Below are 16,644 nucleotides of genomic sequence, written 5' to 3'. Positions count from 1 at the left end.
AGTCAGCAGAGACCCCATGAGCCTGTGGAGACCCCATGAACCTGAACTGGAATGACCACATGGAGTGGAGTTTTTCCCTCCTTCCCCTCTCCCCAGATACTGGTCTCTACTTAAATGAAAAATCAACTGTCTTCTCATCTGTTTCTAGGTCTGCCTGTTACAGCAGCCAGCTTAACATACTATGTAACATGACCAGATTGATGTATTTTTTTTTTTTTTTGCACTTTGACAGTGTAAAAGTCAATATAATACAACATGTAAACTCTGAATCAGCTGAAAATATTCAATCTGCACTGAGGTTATGGTGAGGTTGCCAGGGGTTGGGGGGAAGACTCCTATATAGACATTAACAGAGTCCAATAAATTCAGAACTAAAGATGATGCTCACGAATGTTTTGTTTTACAGATATAGATAGACATAAGAGTAAAGACGATACTAAATGCTTGTCTAGTATCTTAACTGGGGTATGTGGAAATGCCTCTTCCCCTTCACAAGAGCATGTGGGACTCTTGACACCTGGGCTGGTTCACTTCCTATTATTTTATTTTATTTAAATTTTATTTTGTTTTATTTTATTTACTTTATTTTTATTTTATTTATTTTTAAAGACTTTATTTATTTATTTGACAGACAGAGATCACAAGTTGGTAGAGAGGCAGACAGAGAGAGAGAGAGAGGGAACCAGTTTCCCCACTGAGCAAGGAGCCCGATGCGGGGCTCGATTCCAGGACCCCGAGATCATGACCTGAGCTGAAGGCAGTGGCTTAACCGGCTGAGTCACCTATGTGCCCCACTTTCCATTATTTTAAATAACAGTTAAGTCTCATCTAAATTATATTTTAACACATGTACCAGTGGTAAAACTAAAAAAGCAATTTGTCATCCTCTTTTTGAAAAGGACTGTACTTAAGACATAGTTGTCACCTCTACTTTATCTTCCCTGGCTATCATCCAGAGTCCATTAAAATCCTCGATGAAATTTGTCAAATAAAGCTCACCAGTTTATAAATACAAATGTTCACAAGTTTTCCTTTTGGTGTGAATCTAGCTCTCTCTTTGACTTCATGGGCCTCAGGCAGTCACGTGGATGGTGTTGTTATACTTCACAAGTTATGACATGGCTGAATAAAGAGCTGCTTGTGGCCGATGGGCTGGAGTGTGGATTCATGTGCAGCTTAAATGACCATAACTGGGCAAATGGTCACAGCTGGATCAGAAGGGGCCAGATAAGGACAGTGATAGCAGAAGCTAAGACTCGAGACTTTAAATTAGGACTCCTTTATGTTCCCATTGCTTAGTATCCATACTGACTCTTGATCTTTGGAAGATGCTGAGCCTGTAAACAAGAGAAGAAGAGTTTGAACTTTGGGTAGAGAAATATGGGACAGAAAAGAGGCAGATCTCAGCACACACTTGGGTCTTTCAGTCCATTTTACATGATTGACACACTTTCACCTTTTGGTCTAGAAGTGCTTCTTTCTTTAGACAAAGCCCCAGTGTCTTTTGTCTTAAAATGACTCAGGCAGCCTCCTGGTGCTTGCCGTTGGCTGTGTTCGTAAACTGACTCTACTGAAAGAGGAGGCAGAGTAAACCTGCCCTTACATACCCCAGCCTAGGCCCTTTGCCTGGTCTGTATTGTGAAGGGGGGAAATGGAGAAAATAAATAAAAAAGTAAATAAAAGAAATGCCTGGGGCAATGATAATGCTCTAAACAACTCCTTTTTCCCAGATATGAACAAAAGAGAGACTAAAAATCTCCTGAATCCTTGTCAATATCCTTGGGAACGGTTGAAAAGTCTCCATAATGGCAAAAGAAACTATGATGGAAATTTAAGGGGTTCTTTGCAGGGATAGATCCTAACTAAGGAGGTTTAGTTTTTGAGTCCTGCTAGGAATACCCTGGAAGGTAATATGACTTCAGGCTATGGAAGCACTTGTGTTTTTGGATGTCAGATGTGTGTTTAAGACAGAGATCCAGGTCTTGCTGACTTCCAGTGTGTCACCCAGAGAGTTGATGGACAGACAGATGCCCTGTATTCCTTATGTTTTTGTTCTGAGAACGAGTACTGCCAAAACCACATCCTGTTATAGGGCTGGATCTAAGAGGACGTGTGTCACTGAGGCATTAATTAGGCAGTGCCCCTTCCAGTGGCCAGACCCCTACTTGCTCTGATCATGCTGTTACATCCAGCCAAGGATCTAGCTCTGCCAAGTGGACCACAAAACGAGATGCTCTTTTTTTTTTTTTTTTACCCAAGTGGAAAAGATGCCTGTGGTAAGCTCATCCATGTTAGAAATTCACTCTTGCATATCTTATGTCTCTCAATGATACCTCCAAGGATTTTATTTCTTTAGACCTTAAGAGATCTTTGAGGAGATAAAGAGTGAAGATTATCAGGCAGTCACTTGAAGAACAATAGACAAAAGCAGAGGCATAAGAACACATCAATGTGTGGCTGCACACATCAATGCCTTTGTTATGATATCAGATCACGGTAATTTTCAAACGTTGTAATTTGGCAAATTGGATCTTCAAATAGGTGAATAAGTTCGCCTTAAAAAAATAGTACTTTTACACAGAGACTGATTGCTCTTTTTTTTTTTTTGTAGTTTCTCTTCTGAGTGTTTGTTGTGTGTGTCTAATGCTCTACCCTTTGTTTTCCCAGCCCCACAGAAAGTAGGCTACTCTCTGCTGGTTTCTTACGATAGCTTTGCTCACTGAGGCAGAGCAGCCCGTGAAACTGTTCAATATATCTGACTGGCAGCTATCCTCAAGTGAAGCTGAAAGACACGGAGAGCATCCCCGCCCCCCTCCCTGTTTCTGAGGTATGGTTGCGGTTAATGAAAATTTATTACATTTCACCTGTTTGAATTTTATGTTGTCAAAGACAGTCCCATTGTTTTCACATACAGAGTGATGTTTTTCTTCCTGTAGTAGCAGAAATAAATAACCAAATTATGAATGACTTATTTGCTAGATTATTTTAAGAATCACTTTTGGCTTTTAAATGAAGGTATGCACACGTGCTCTATTTTTGAGGCAAAGGAAAGACAGAACATTAATTTCAGCACAAATTATAAAAAATATAATTATAAAAAATATAACAGCTGGGGCTGTGATAACTCACTTGCTATAGTTAAGCTGATCTTCATAGTTCACTTAAAGAGAATAAACTATAATATTTAAAGCTTAACCAAGGATGGTCTAAAATTATTCCCCTTCTGTAATATTAGCAAATGGTAAATCCTGTACGTATCTAATCAATAAAGAATTGTTAATGCCGAGGACTGTTTTTTTCCTTGCTCATATTTCAATCTCTCTCTTCCAATAGATTCTTCTTATTGCCTTTAAAATTCTCATATTTCCCACTAAAAATAAGTGACTGAACACTTAATTTCCTTTAACAGCAAATCTACCTCTTTCTCTTCAAATGTAAACTTCACGAAGTGTTGTCTGCATTGTTTCCTTTTTAATTAATCTATTAATCCAACAAACATTTATTTAACAGCTACATTAAACCACATACTGTTCTAAAATTAATTTGAAGGGTGCCTGGCTGGCTTTTTTGGTGGAGTGTATAACTCATGATCTTGGGGTTGTAAGTTTGAGACCCACCTTGGGTGTAGGATTACTTAAAAATGAAATAATTAAAAAAATTAATTTGAGATTCCTGATTATGAAGACAGTATAAAGAATTCAAAATGATTTTTGGGGAGATGAAACTTAATTCAAGTTTTTCTGTCCAAACATATAAGCCAATAACATATAATGGCTGTCAATAAACCCTTTCTCCTGACTCTTGTTTTATTTAACACATTCTTATTTTTTTCTCTTTGCTTTTACTGTTTCAGTCAACCCTTATTTAGTGTGACAGTCAACTCATCTATGTCTGTGAACATTATACTTTAGTGTTTTCGTCTATGTTGTATAATCTGTTTGGCCCCTTGAACCGTATGACGTATACAGAGATATCTTGCTCTTTGGGGGAAGGAGACTTGTGTAGGGAGTAAAAACCATGACTCCCTCATTTTTTTTTTTTTTGACTACCTCATTTCTGTAGGGAGAGAAGTTCTCTATGAAGTGTATGGATCATATTGCTAAAGAGTTACCATGAGCCTTGTGTATGTATGTGAGTTAGAAATACGGTTTCTCGCTCAAACTTCAATGATTCCTTTGCCTCCCCTGAGGTACTATTTGCACAATACAGTAAAAATGTGGATGGGAAGTAATTCCATACTGCAGTTCAGCATATGCCAAAATAGAGATTTTCTGCCTTTATATACTTGAGAAGGACTGCTTTTGTAGGTGTCCTGGGCGATTCAGTAAATATATGAGACCAGTTTAGCTTGTCATAGTTACTCCTGGCAAATGTTAGGGCTCCAGAACTCCCATTTTCAGGATCCTGGTGCTTTAACGCAACTCTAGGGCTGCTTAGAACTCAGGTGTTAAGTATCCCATTAAGGGGAAGAAGTTCTCCACGATCCTGGGGTCTTTTCCTTCCAGATTTTGCCCTGATCCATGGCTCAGGACACTAATGGGTGACTGATACCTGACAATGTTTCAGGAACCATAACTGCTTCAAGCAAGATGGGTTTAGATGACCTTAGTGATGGGATATTAAAGCTCTGACAAGCCATAGAGAGTTCTTAAAATTTGATGAGGGGTATTTAGTGCCCTTGAAATTATAAGTCATAAGTCAGCTGTGTATATGCTGGCCTTGCTAGAACATTAGATATCTCAAAACACAAAACAAAGTAACAAACCCAGACCTCAAACTTAAGGTTGCTGATAATATGTTAACTATACTAATTCTCTAGAGCCATATATCCCTGCACTCTCTGAGAGACATGTTATGATAGGCCCTGGTGAATGCCTATCATAGAGTGCTCAGCTCTATGCAAAGTACTTATTCTGTAAAACAATAACAGAAAAGCCCCCACCTCCCCAAACGCAAAAAGCATTTTAGGAGTATTTTTTCTATTTATTTGAAGCACAGAAAAAAAAAAAAAAGGAAAATAAAAAACTGTACCCTTTAAAAATTCAGTGGCACGACTTACACTGTGATAACTTGAGGGACATTATACAGTTAAAAAAAAAAAATGGAAACAGAAAGGAAAACAAAAATTCCTGTGTTTGAAACAATGCATGACATAATTATACCTGCTCAAACAGATCGTTTACAAATACTGGGTCAATAAACTGCCAACATTCATAGAAAGGTAGCTTTCTTCTTAAATGTAACAATTTAAATGACTGGTATCTAAACAAGAAAAAACAAAGCATTTGAAATAGAGATAGATCATGTCACATGGAGGCCTCCTGACTAGAGCAAAGTGTGCAGACTTCTGAACAGCTTTACTAGAAAAATCACTAAAGGTCTCCTGATTGTTCAACCTTATCAAGGTTTTTGATCCATCTGTGGTCAGGAGGTTATATGGAACAAAATAACTTTTTACTCACTGCTGTGGTTGGGTGGGTGTGGCTGGATGGGATGCCTTGTGAGCAGGGCCAATGTCTCAAAGGAACCCAAATACAGAAGATCACCTGAAATAAAGTAGCTAAAACTTTTAAAGCTTTTAGCATAATGTCTGGATCATGGTAAACACTCAATTAATGTATAAATTCTAGATTTTAAAAAGTATTTCTCATGACATACAGCATATGAACTTGGGCTTAAAGGATAGCAATAATTTAATACTAACTCTGCTATATTTGCATACACTAGCCCTCAGTAAATGATTCCTACATGAATCTACACTGTTTAAGACACCATTAGCCTTTGTAATAAACACGCTCCAAGCTTTCAGAAATTTTCCCAGTAAAAGCTTATTTATCAATCAATCCAAAGTTGGTGTGTTTTTTTTTCTTTTTTAAAAAAGATTTTATTTATTTATTTGAGAGAGAGAGAGACAGAGATAGCGACAGAGAGCATGAGTGGGGAGGAGAGGAGGAAGCAGGCTCCCCACTGAGCAGAGAGCCTGATGCGGGGCTCTATCTCAGGACCTTGGGATAATGACCTGAGATTGAGCCACCCAGGCACTCTAGTACAGATGTTCCTTGGTGTATGAGATTCTTCCCCATGTGGTGATTCAGGGACCCTGTCTCCTACTACCTTATGTCTGTACTATTCCCTGGGGCCTCAGAGTTTTCATTCAGCCGGCAGATGGCTAAAATGAGGAGAGAGAACTTACATTCACTCTTAATCATTTGGAAGCAGCTCATACCATTTCTACTATGACATTGTCAGGAACTAGTCACATGGCTCCTTAATGTACAAAGAACCTGAAAAAAATTGTGCTAGGCTGGACAGCTGATTCTTAGGACAGTCTACACTCTAGAAAGGGGTGCAGAAACTTTTGGCCAAGGACTCGGTTATTTCTGCTATAGGATTATCATAGAAAGTTTCTGGGATATAAAGTGATATAGGTGAAGAAGTAGAAACGTAATTTTTATTGACTCACATAACCGAGTCTCATTTAACACTTAACACAATTGTATCCATTCTCGACTTGGAGTGTTAGACGTCGCATGGACTGGATGTCAGTGAGCACCATTTCATGAGGTACCACCCACTCTAGTCGGATCAGTCACTAACATATTTTAAGAATCTATGTTGTTCTTTGATGTTTTTCTGAATCCTTTTTTTATGTTATGAAGCCTGCTGGTTAAGCTCATGGCAACTAAACATATAGGCATGGGGTTTGACTGGGGAGAAAATCAAATAATTTATTTTTGTTAAAGTTCAGTCTTGGTCATCTATGTCATTAGATCAGACTCCCAGAAGCTCATCTCTACCTCTGTTTCCTCTAGGCTAGATTATACAAATCCCTACTTGCTGGCCACTGAATAAATTGCTCTTTGAACTTGCATTTTTTATTTTTTTTAATGTTCATCGGCTATTCTATCTTATGTGGAGGAGCCATATTTTGCTACCACTATTTCATGTCATTATTACTGCTAGATGCTAGACTCTGAGTATCATAATTTGAAGTTTCTATTATCAGAATAATGTGCATATTTATTCAAAGAAATAAAATAGCTAGTTCAAGAAAAAATGACACTGAAATGAATTCCAAAGCTCATATTTTATTTCTTATTCAATGAACAATGCAATGGGTTTAATGGGCAATTGGGTTTAATGGGCATACTTGTTTGACATCTTTCTTAATTTCCTTGCATAGATGTTCTACCAACTATGATGCATTCTAACTAATTATTTTTTTTAAGTTTTTATTGAAATTCCAGCTAACCTACAGTGTAATACTAGATTCAGGTGTACAAATAATGATTCAGTATTTTCATGCTACACCTGGTGCTCCATTCTAGTTAATTCTTAAGAAAGACCAATCCATTATATAAACATAAAGAATTAAAAAAACACTACTTTTACTTATATACCATTTGGTTTTATTGACTTTATTAAGTCATAGCCTGTACTCACTCTCAGATTATTGTTTTTAGTGCATTTTTCCTGATTCCCAATTTTGAGGATTTTTATCCCTATCACATTCTCCGGTCTATGCAAGAGAGCAATGGCTATGATGTCTTAAAATAGTTGAAGAGTTCTCTGGATGAATTCTGAATTAAAAACTAAAAGAAGCATGTTTAAAGAATATTAAAATCTTTACATCCAGATTTCAGACTCACTCCAGCCACCACAGACCCATGAGCAATTCCTTAAACTCTCTCTCTCTCTTTCTCTGTGAATACACACAAACACATACACATACACACACTAGTATGTAGCAAACTGAATGGTTAAAAGTGTAAAATTATAGTTTTGGTTACTAGGAGGTATTTATAGCTAAAGTCTATTATTTGATATTATTGAGAAATGGGTAATTCTGGATGACTGAACATTTTATTTAACAGAATATTTATAAATAGTATGTATTTACAATCCGTATACAATTTTTTGAAATTTAGGTATTTTGTAGATGTAGTTTACATTTGTAGGTCAAAGTAAACAGTTTTGAACTGATACACAGTTTTAAAATCAATATTTAGATCTATAAATAAGATAAACATCCAGTACTCATTCTGGCCTCAGTGACCTAAACGTTTTAAAAGATACTTTTCTAAGTCCTAGTAATAGTTCAGTCCTGTCCGGTACTGTGATTGTTTCTCTTCCTCTCACAGCTTCTTGCTTCCTCTTGCATTTATAATTATCATGTTATTCCTTTAATCATCTATGTATTTGCCAATGACCCACCTTCAAACTCTCTCCCATTTATGTAAATGTAAATATCAGTCTTTCAATAGATTAAAGCCCACTGGATGTACTACTGATTCCTTCTTCAAGAAATCACTGTTGTAGCTTTCTGGAACATAATCTATCCCATTGTGCATTGGCTAGTCTCTGGGTCTGATAGGATTCTTTTGAGATTTCTCTTATTTCAGATCTTCTGTGCCTAGGTCTTACATCTTCCTTTTTCTAAGCTACTGCATCATTTTTACAAGTACATTCTTTAGTTGCTTCCAAAGAAAGTATCTATAGGCTTATTGAGATTTTAAATGCTCAATCTTAATTTAATATACTCTCATAATTAGAGTTTAAGAATAGCTTTCTTTGGGGCGCCTGGGTAGCTCAGTGGGTTAAAGCCTTTGCCGTTAAGCTCAGGTCATGATCTCAGGGTCCTAGGATCAAGCCCCGCATCAGTATCTCTGCTCAGCAGGGAGTCTACTTCCTCTTCTCTCTCTGCCTGCTTCTCTGCCTACTTGTGATTTCTGTCAAATAAATAAATAAAACCTTAACAACAACAAAAAAGAATAGCTTTCATCACTGGAAATCACTTGAGAATTTTGAAAACATGCTTCACAGTCTTACAGCTCTTTGGTCCTTTCTACAAATTTTCATTCTTTTTATAAATTTTGGTCCTTTCTATTTTCTTGTCTTCTTGAAGCTGAAAGAATTTTCTAAAATTTAATGTGACTTTATTTTTCTTCACTGTGTTTGACATTTGGTGGATTTTTAAAACTAGAATCTTAGGTTTTCCAAGTTTGGGAAATTAGAAAACAATTATTTCTTTGATTTCCCTCCTTCTTTTCTCCCCCTTTATTCTCCATGCCTAAGATTCTTGTTATTTGGACATCTAATCTCCTGAATTGGCTCTGAAATTTTCGGTTTAAGTTTTTCTTTCTTTCTTTCTTTCTCTTATTCTTCTTTCTTCTTCTTCTCCTTCTCCTCCTTCTTCTCCCTCTACTTTTTTGGGGGGGGGATGCCTCGTATATTTATTTTTAAACTCTTAAATTAAGCTTTTTATTTATTATTATTATTATTGCTATTTCAAGATATAAGCTTATTTCTTTGGGGTTAGTTCTCACATTCCTGAATATATTCTTTTTTAGGAATCATTTTTTCTCTTGGTGTGTTGTGGTCTCTGTCTTTTAAAATAAAGGATTTCCTTAAATGGTTGGTTATCCTTGTCTGTTTATTTTTGGGGGGGGTCATAATTTTTTTGTATTTTTATGAAAAGTATAAGAAAAGTCATCCTGGCATGCATTTTTTTTTTTAAATTTGAAACAGTGACATTAACAGAAATGGAAAAAATTAGAATTAAAAAAAAAACAAACATAAAACACAAATGACCCAGGCAAAATAAATTTTCCAGAGAAATAAACTGTTTTTCCTGGTGATCTATGTTACTACCATTTTCCAAATTACAGAGATATAAAATTTCCCATTCACTTTCATACTTGGAAAACATGTCACCCTTTGGTAGATGATTTAACTAGTTTGGGTTATGGATTGACAATGGAAGAATGAGTCAAGGTCTTGAGTTGCCCTAAGACAGAGTTAGGCAGGGGTGCCTGGGTGGGTCAGTTAGTTAGGCTGCGGACTCTTGATTTTAGCTCTAATAGTGATCTGGGGTCATGAGATCAGGCTCTGTGCTGGGTATCGAGGCTGCTTGGGATTTTTTTCCCCCTCTACCCCTTCTTCCCCCACTCACGCACATGCATGTGCACACTCTCTATCCCTAAAAATTAAAAAAAAAAAAAAGATAGGGTTGGACATACATAATGAAATAGGCAAGAAATAGTCAGGTAGAATAGGTGAAACTCATATAATTAATTATACCCTGGCAAGTAGACAAGGTGCAGAGGTCAACAGATCAAAGAGCAACATGAGACTTCTGGTTCTACTTTCCTCTTGTGGTGGGCATCCCTGTGCCTATATTTATCATGGGCCAGGGATTGGTCAGAAGCCTTTGGTTCAACCCTGCTCCCAGCTGAGGTAGGGTAAGGATATTTAGATTCATTTAATATTCATTCAACCGTGACTTATCATACAGTATACACCTGGTATTCTGTGAAACACTATTGGTAAAATGGAGAGCAAAGCACATGCACACTATCTTCAAAGGTTTATGATGTAGTGGCAAAGACAAATAATAATCAAAGACACAGGTAACAAGCGAAGGCTGGGACAGCACTGTAAAGGAAAAATATAGAATGCTGTCTTATGTCAGGTTCCCTAGAAACAGCTTGAGATCAGAACACTTGTGCAAGTTACTTATTAAGGGAGTGCTCTCAGGGAGACGAGACAGAGGAAAGCAGGACAAACAGAGAAGAAAACTAAGCAAGGTGTGGTCTTAGCTGGAGACTGGTTTGAGCCTGAGTTTACGGGGCACTCCAGAGTATGAATACCACCACCAGTGTGGTCCCACGTTGAGGAGGCAAGCCTTTTGTAATTCTGATCAGTCAGTCACTGGGCTAGGGCTGAGAGGTAGAGTGGGGTGGTGGGAGTGTGGGAGGAGCATACTTTATATTTTATTTAGCTTTTTTAGTTGAAAAAGATATTAAATGTGGTTAACAAAAGAACAAAGAAGCACATCATGAAAACCGTTTCTCTTCCACCCTAGCCTGTGACTTACTCAGTCTACTTGCAAATATTCTAAAAACTTTACATGCAAACATACATATGTATGGGGATATATTTGTGTATTTCTTTTAAAAAAATATTAACCATTTAAAAGGTACATTTCAGTAGCATTAAGTATAATCACACTGGTGTGAAATAGATCTCTCAAACTTCCTCACCTTGCAAACCCTATGGCCATTAAACAATTTTCCTTGTTCCTTTCCCTCGGCCTCTGATAACCATCATTCTGCTATCTGTTTCTATGAATTTGACTACTTTAGATACCTCATATAAATGGAATCTGGCTTATTTTACTTAGGATAACGTCCTCAAGGTTAATCTTATGTTGTAGCATGTCACAGGATTTTCTTCTTTCAAGGCTGAGTAATATTCTATTGTATGTATAGGCAACCTTGGGTTTATTCATTCATCTATAAATGGACATTTCAGTTGCTTCTGCTTCTTGGCTGTTGTAAATAACACTGTCATGAATATAGGTGTACTAATATCTCTCTGAGATCCTCTTTTGATTTTTCTGGATATATACTTTAAAGTCGGGCTGCTGGATCATATAGTAGTTCTAGTTTTAAATAGCTTAAGGAGATTCCATATTGTTTTTCATAGTGATTGCCCCATTTTACAATCTTACCAAGAGGATACATGGGTTCTAATTTCTCCACATCCTCTTCAATGCTTGTTACTTGTTTATTTTCTTATAGTAGCCATCTTAATGGGTGTGAGGTGATGGCTGTTTATGTTGAAACATGGGTAACAGAAGAACTGAATGGAAGCTCTGTCCACATGTATGTGGCTAGTAGCTTTCGGTTTTGTTCTAGCATGATCTGTCTGAGCCGTTTTCACTGAGAAGTTTCTAATGTCAATATGTGTATATTTTTTCTCACAGGCCAACCATGTCCCCCATAAGTATTTTCAGTCTTAAGTATGGTGATGTAGTGTTTTCAACATTCAATATGTAAGTTTTATTTATAGCCCTGGATTCCTGGGATGTGAAAACACCACACATAGCTGGAGGAGGGCTATAAATTTAAAAAAAAATTAAATATAGTTAAGAGTCTCCCATGATCTCGTTATCACTCCAAAACCGAAGCTTTAATTTTTCTATTAAAGTTATAGTTGTACAGTATGTTTCTTTACATTCTAGATTTATTCACTTAACATTATATATTACATCATAATCATTTCCTTGTTCCTTAGAAGTCTTTACAATCCTATAAAGAAGCCTTTATAATTCCATAAAATTTTCTACTGAGTGACTGTACCATAATTGATTTAACTATCCTCTCACTATTGGTAATTCAAACTATTTTCAACTATATCTTTATTATATGGTGTACCCATCAGGGTTCTACCATTAACACTGAAACCACTCGAAGTACTGAAAACAGAGAAGAACATAGTGTAGGAAACTGATTATTCAAGGGGTGGAAGCACTAGAGACAGAGGGTGATGAGGTGTCCCAGAAATTAGCAAGGGTGCATTGTCACTTCCACCTCCAAGCTGGGGACAAAGGACAATGGGGTGATGTTCACTAATAAGCTCAGGGGCTGAAATCACCCTATTAAAACTGGAACCATTGTGGAGACTCTGAGGCAGAGGATGGGCATGCAGAAAAAAACCCTGGCTTCTTCCTTCCTCCTGCCATCCATTGTTCACTATTGCCTCTGTCATATTGTGATTTATATTAGATATACATTTGGTTTTCCTCCCCATTTCTGACACAGAGCTCCTGAAACATTTGGAATTTTCTAGGTGTGGAGAGTTGAAAAGGTGTTTTTGTTATGTTAATGTTGTGACTAGGGACCCCACCTAAGGCTAGGGTTGGTTGCCAGGAGACCTCACCATGTGATCAGAGAGTTGGAAAGTTCAATCCCACCCCCTGACCTCTGGGGAATGAGAGGGACTGGAGTTTGATTCAACTGCCAATGGCCAACGATTTAAATAATTATGACTATGTAATGAAGTCTCCACAAAAGACCAAAAGGAGAACTTCTGGGTTGGTGAACCCTAGTGGGTTCTGGGAGAGTGGTAAACCTAGAGAGGTCATAGAAGCTCCATGCCCCTTCCCCAGTCCTTGACCTGTGCATCTCTTAACATCTGGCTGATCCTGAGTTATATCATCATAATAAGCTGGTCTTCTGGTAAGTGAAACATTACTCTGAGTTCTGTGAACCACTCTAGCAAATTAATTGAAGTTGAGCAGGAGGTTGTGGGAACCTTTCATTTATAGCCAGTCAATTTAGAAGTACAAGTAACAACATGGACCTGCGTTGGAGAGGGTCCTTGCAACCTCTAATTCAGAAGCCCTGGTCATAGTGTGGGCTTGCCAGTGACATATGAATTGGCAAGGCACAGGAGAAGTGGGGGAGGGGGGCAGTTTCGCCAGACTTAAGACTTCAGCTGTGGAATCCGATGCTATGCCCAGATAGATAGTGTCAGAAGTGAGTTAAATTTTTGGACATGCTGTTGGTGTTCTGAGAATTGCTTATTGGTGTGTGGAACCCCAGCCCCACATTAGAAATGGTACCAGGAGCCCTAAACAGCCTCCCATTGGAATAATCAAGCCTGCAGCCAGCCGGCACTCGAAGCTGAAAGCCCAGTCTGTATCTCAGTGAGGTCTCCTGAGTTACAGAATTGAACAGGGGATGTGTGAAGATTAAGTCTGAGGAAAAGCAGATCTATATAGCGGCATTTATAATTTATGAAATTTTTAGAAGACGAAAGTCACTGACTTTCTTCTGCATGTCCATTGTCTAGAAAGTAAATCTTTTCCAAGATATTTGAAATAAGATTGTCTATAGATTCCACTATTTAAAATGCAACTCTGAATTCAGTGCTTGGCACATAGAGGTAGCTCAATAACTATTTTATGAATGACTGTGTGGATAGCTATAAAAATATTTTTCATTTGTAATTTAAATGATTTTTTTCTGAAATATCCAGTATTTGTAGTCCCTTTTCAAGCTCCCTGTGAATGGGGTCTAGTAAACTAATTCATGACAGCAGTTTCACATTTTTTTCCCCTCAGTTTAGGCAATGGTGGCCTTAGTGTATTCATTTATCCTTTCTTTCTTTTAGAGATACTATTGGCTTTGTTGCCAGGACTATCTTTTTTAAATAGTCTGACTCCTAAATCGAAATTAATTGGACTCCTAATCATTTATCTACCTCTCTTCTCCAAGTCCTGTAACTTGATCTTTTTCAATTACATAACATAATCTTTATAGATTCATTGTAAAATTAACAATGAGAAAGCAAAGTTTCAATAAAACAAAAACATATTTCCAGAAAGGGAAAGAAATTCTTTTTTAAGAGATTTATTTATTTATTTGAGAGAGAGAGAGAGAGAGAGAGAGCAAGGGAGGGGGCAAGGGCAGAGGGAGAGAAAATCTTAAGCAGACTCCCCACCGAGAGAGGAGACTGACTAGGGCTTGACCTCATGACCCTGAGATCTCTACCTGAGCTGAAATTAAGAGTTTCATGCTTAGGTGACTGGGTCACCTGGGTGTCCCGAGAAACTTTTTTTGAGCATGCTTGTGAGTCACTAAGAATTGTAGGGGATTGTGATTTTTGTCTGTCTTAGGTTATTAATGACAGTTAATATTCATAAAATGATTTGTTAATTCTCTTTATTAAAAATTATTTTGGGGACTGACTCTTATTGGTACTACTCAAGTTGCAATATGATGCAATGAAATGGATTTAAATAAGGAAAGAACACTGCCCTGGATACAGTCATCATTACACTCCCTCGTTAATCAAGGGCTGTTCGACACTCCTTGTTGATGCCACTCCATTGTTTTTACAAACAAGATATGATAAGTTGTAGTCCTCACGAGAGTCAATCAATAATTAATAGCAGGCACTACTGAGTGAATCATTGCAATCATATGTATGCTTATCCAGAATTTGTAGAGAATAATTAATATAAAATTACTTGGTAGAAATTAATTTTGTAAGTTGTTCCTTTCACTAGTAAAATGTCAGGTGTGCTTTGCAAGCGATGCTGGCAGAAATTATAATGTAATCTCTGAGGATATAATGGGTTTTGAGCTCTTTTCGTTCTTGGAAATGTTTGGCTGCATCACACCCTCTCTCCCGCTTTCAAGTAAGTATGAACTCATGTCAGCCCTCGTTAGCTCCTCACTTCATCTTGTGCTAACCCCATACAGGAGAGCAGGTTACCAGGCAACCACTAGCTGTTTCTAAGAGTGTCTGTGGCAACGGTACCTCCTGATACCTCCTGTCATAATGCCTTCTGTGAAGTTGTCAGGGTTGGGGCACCAGTGTGGTTGCCATAGTCACTCTTAGTAGTGGCCTGTGGTTGCTGGACGGAGAGTATAGTTCTGAGTTCCCAAGATAATTAAGGAAATAGGCTATTCTGGCTGTCATTTTTTTCTGTCTTGGGGGGCTAACCAAATTTCTGCATATGAAGAGATTTAGACCATTTAAGTATTGTGATTATTAGGGCCGTATGACCTTAAACGTTTGAAGTGGGCAAAATGTCATTCTGTCTATAATGTAACATTTGCAAGTGTGGCATTTACTTATCAGTGAAGTGTGTCTTAAAGGAAGTCACAGCACACCATTATTACTGCTATTTTCCATATATTAGAAAGCAGCCCTTAAGAAACCAAAATTTGGTCTCCTTGAATTGTTTTCACATGGTGATAGCTTCATCTTCATTTAGGAAGGCATGTAGGTGTGTGCATTTCTCTAGTTACTGGTTTGGTACTTTATCAGAGTGAATGTTGCTACTGAAAATAATAGCATTGTGGTTTCGTTCATCAGTTTACTTCGTATCAGATCCTGTGCTCAGTGCATTAGCTCATTTAATCTCCACAAAGTCTGTGTGAGGAAGATGTGATTCACTTCCCTCCTTTAAATATGAGGAAACCAAAACAAAGAGAAGAGGAGTAGTTTACCCAAAGACAGACAGCTCTGAAGAGCAAAGCTGGGATTTTTAACCCAGATCTGTTTGAGCCTGGAGGACTTAAGAAAATGAGAATTTGGATTAAAGAACTACAGAAAAGAAAAATCTGGGTTGGATAAAAGGGACTCCCGGTGAGGAATTATTTGCTGCAGAAACTCCTCTTTGCCGCACTCATTCTTAAAGTCGCTACAAAACCAGTCTTAGGACTGCTTGTATGATATTATTTGAGGACTTCAAGAAAAGATCTCTGGGTCTAAAAAAGTTCTCATCCTGGGCCTGACAGTGATTTGGGAATTGTGCACTTGTGTGATGGCGTTGGAGGTTAAGAACTAACTCCTTAGTGATAAGGAAAGGAGATTGCTGGCGATGACTCGGGGGAGGAAAGTTTGCCAACAGAGCCTCCCTGGGACCGCAAGCCTGGGAAGACTGGTAAATAGAAGTCAGGGAATATCACAGATTATTACTGGGGAAGAGGAATTTAAAAGATGGGTGTGAGATATTGAACATAAACTACTGACTTCATAATTTTGCAAAAGAATTGCCCCTCCCCCCAGTCAATGTTTATAGGAGAACAGATTTCTTTCTTATTCATATTCGGGTTTTATCGATACACAATGTTATACACTTACTGAGACACATATGATACACCTATTTTAGTATACAATTCTGATAAATTTATGTTGTAAGACACTATAATTAAGATACAGACAGTCCCATCATGCGTGAAGTTCCCCTTGCCCCTTTGTAATCAAAACCCACCACATACCCCAGGCCCTTGGGATTGTTAATAGTTTTCATCACTATAGTTTTTCCTTTTCCCGGATGTCATA

General features: G+C 37.7%; 1 non-coding gene across 1 annotated transcript; it reads left to right on the top strand.

Moving 5' to 3' along the window:
- The first annotated feature begins 1,525 nt into the window (after nt 1-1,525).
- Nucleotides 1,526-1,655, top strand: LOC122898314. The gene has a single exon (XR_006382981.1). It is a non-coding gene; the product is annotated as a small nucleolar RNA SNORA51 (small nucleolar RNA).
- The last annotated feature ends 14,989 nt before the right edge of the window (nt 1,656-16,644 follow it).

Source organism: Neovison vison, chromosome 1, assembly GCF_020171115.1.
Source record: "Neovison vison isolate M4711 chromosome 1, ASM_NN_V1, whole genome shotgun sequence".
Taxonomy (NCBI): Eukaryota; Metazoa; Chordata; class Mammalia; order Carnivora; family Mustelidae; genus Neogale; species Neogale vison.
This window is presented reverse-complemented; position numbering and strand designations above follow the sequence as displayed.